The 3,398-nt window shown below is 29.5% G+C and overlaps 1 long non-coding RNA gene across 2 annotated transcripts; it reads left to right on the top strand.

Moving 5' to 3' along the window:
- Positions 1-516: 516 nt before the first annotated feature.
- On the top strand, positions 517-2,259 carry LOC120086786. 2 transcript variants are annotated; one of them, XR_005484325.1, is made up of 2 exons: positions 517-1,087; positions 2,016-2,259. It is a non-coding gene; the product is annotated as an uncharacterized LOC120086786 (long non-coding RNA). The 2 variants fall into 2 exon arrangements; XR_005484326.1 differs by having other exon boundaries at positions 2,032-2,259.
- Positions 2,260-3,398: the final 1,139 nt, after the last annotated feature.

Here is a 3,398-nt window from a genome sequence, read left to right on the forward strand (position 1 = left end):
TGTTGGAAGACACAAATTGTTACCGGTAGTGAGAGTCTTGCATAAGGAGGGTTTGCAAAAGTGAGAGATAAGGGTTTCCAGTTTTAAAGATTCTATTCAGCAATGATTACGGACAAATCAAAGCTTCAAACGACGATCTAACCACTGAAAAACCGAACTGCTGTCTTTCTCTTTGATTTTATGTCTCTTTTCACTCTCCTTTAATTTCAAATATCCCAATCCTTTCATTTTTTTTTTCAAATTTTAAAAAAATAAATAAAATATTTTATCAAAATATCTCTAAAATCTCCCATGATTTCATCAAATCAATAAATGATTAACTTCTTAAATTACCTTAATTTAAGCTATGGAAACCAAGATTAAAGTACATAAAATCCATCCATTTGATATAAATTAAATCATTCCAAATATTTAAATCAATTTAAAACGTAAAATTAAGTATCTCCTCAATTATTTTAAGTTAGCTCCAAAATCCAAAAACAAAGGAAATTAATTTCCAACAATTTAAGATAATTAACCCCAATTTATTCTACCTACAATCCACCCCACCCCATCACAATCTTTTTTCATATTTTGCTCATTCTTTGTTTCTTCCCACCAATCAGCCTCTTTCGATGATGATAGACTCGACACGAACACCTAATCAACGTCGATGATCTCAGCAAGAAATCAAGGATGAAATCTGCCGCGAACTTCAATTTCGTCGCTAGAATCGCCGACCTCTAAGATTCCAACTCTTTTTCCTCCACTATCGACCAGACTGAAATGTTCAAGTCCGTTGGCACTTCATCGTCTCCATTGAGGCCTTTAATCCCTGGTTGAAAATCAAAGTACTCCGAAAACCTTAATCCTGGTTCACCTTCTTCATTTCGTCAAGTTTCGACCAATGTGTCTTTCTCCTTATTCATCCTACCACTGAGGGTTGCTTCCCCTTCTGATCCTTATGCCCTTCCTTTGATATATTAGGGTTCTTTGTTTTTCCTCCTTTTTTTCTATTTGATTCTTTTCTCACTCCCTCTTTTTTCTTTTCAAGTGGTGGAGACTAGTTTACATTGCAGTAGACATTTCAGTTACAAAAACTCTACCTGTAAGTTCTTATTCTCTTGCCTAATTTTTATTTTCCCGAAACAATGTGATATTCACATTCCATACAATATCTTCTTAGGGATATAAATTTTGACTTGAAATAGCATTATCCTTTTGTTGATTGCTAAATTCAATCAAATCACGTTCAGAATGATGAATTGATTTTGCTTTCTCCTTTTTAAATCAAATTGATATGTGCTTCGACCAGACTGAGAGTTTCTCTTGATCAACTTATGTGATTATAGACTAAGATTAACATTTGGATTTAACATGTTTGGTGTTAGAAAATTCTTAAGATTTGGTAAATTAATGGGCAAAAGCTAGACCTTTGAAAAGAAGATTCGTTAAACTTATTGGTATTATCCATCCTGATGGTCATACTAATAGCCATTATCTACAAAAATGGTATACTTGAAAAGGCTAAGAAGTGGAGCTAAATTTCTTTCTTTACAACTTAATGATAATATAAACGAATTAGTTATATGAAGGTAAATGTAAGTGTGTTGTCTATTCAGTTGATGGAGCTCCATCTAAGTGAAGATGGAGTTTCATACGTAATTGATGGAGCTTCATTTGAGTTCAAATATAGCTACAAGATATGGGTTTATGTTAAGTTTACGTTTGATTTATCTATTTGTTTTTATTCTTCTAAGGTTCTTTGATTTTTTTTGTGTTCTATTTCTATGACACTTTTTCTATTCCATTGAGGGGATTTTGCTGAGATTTGAAGAGATTGTGGAGTATAGATTCATCAATAGGGCTCTGGTTTAGGTTTTCTTTACTTCATATTATGGCTAGAGATTGAGTAGTGTATCTTGAGTAGTTTATGGTTGCTATCTGACTGTCATTAGTTTGTGTTTTCTATCTAATTTTCATATGATTATTATCTAATTTCTACATAATACTTAGTAGTTTGTAATTTTTATCAGATTGCTATTTGATTAGATATTTCAGCTACGTGAATGGATATTAAAAGCATGGTGTGGTCATCATAATCGACGGTTTTGTTGAGGTCAAAGAGATACGGGAAGAGTAAATGCACATCAAAAGGTGAGAGAATATCAAAGAACATGTAAATTTGATTTTGTTAATTAAAGAACATGTAAATTTGCTCCTATTTGAACAATTACATGGTGTATATCAAAGGTATTCTTGTTATTTGTTTTGATGCAACTACAACAGTGTATTGTTTTAGTAGTTTTTTTTAGTATATTAATGTATTGTTTTAACACCTTTTTACTATATAACATATCGGTCAGTAATCAAATAGGTAATCAGACAACAGTCAGTATTACTGGCAATTAGATAACAATCAAAATCAAATAGCAATCAGATGGTATAGTAGAAATTCATATAGAAATCAGATGAAAATTAAAAGACAATCAGATGAAAATATTAAAAATGACGATTAGAAAGTACTAATTATATGTGGCAAAAAAATAAAGATAATCAGATGTCAATCGAATGACAATATTAGAAACTACTACATGTGAGATTAAAAAATGGAAGATAATCAGATGATAATCAAAAGGAAATTCGATAGTAATATAAAAAATTACTAACTAATTGACAATATATATATATATATATATAAAAGGTAATAGGTGAGAATATCAAAAACATAAAAAAAATGTAAGGTAATCAGAAATTCCTTAGTAATTAACCAAAAAAAAAAAGTAATCAATATTAAATGACTATCCTAAGCTATTACAGGTAAAAACTTACAACCACATGACAAACAAGTATTTCTTCCGTAGCTAACATAAAACTAAACTTCTATGCTTAAACTATTGAAGGAAGAGAAGAAGAATCAATCACAATGATTCTCTTTTGATGGTGTACATTAACCGCAGTAAAAAAAAATGTGTACAAGTAAAAGAGGAGAAGAACTAAAATTTAAGTAATCGAATATGAAGTAAAAATTAGATAATAATTGATATAATAGGCAATTGGTATCAAATAGTAATCAAACAATAATGATAACAATATATATCATTAGCAATCATATAGCAATAAATATGAAATAAAAATCAGATAGCAATCAAATAACAATTAAATTTCATACAACCAGTGAATCAATGAAGGCATTTTTTACTTTTCAATTTCAATGCCTTATTTAAATTAGGTTGAATTGTGTAGACATGAACCTAATTTTTATATCTTGTTTTGGTATGGTTGCAATTGGCCCTAAATTTTATAATGATCTATTTTTAAAGAAAAAAATAGACCATTTTTTTATTCCATCTTAAAAATGTGAGCTCAAAAAATGATTTCCAATTTTATGGTTTAAAATAAATGTAACTAAAATTTTT

This window comes from Benincasa hispida, chromosome 9 (genome assembly GCF_009727055.1).
Source record: "Benincasa hispida cultivar B227 chromosome 9, ASM972705v1, whole genome shotgun sequence".
Classification (NCBI taxonomy): Eukaryota; Viridiplantae; Streptophyta; class Magnoliopsida; order Cucurbitales; family Cucurbitaceae; genus Benincasa; species Benincasa hispida.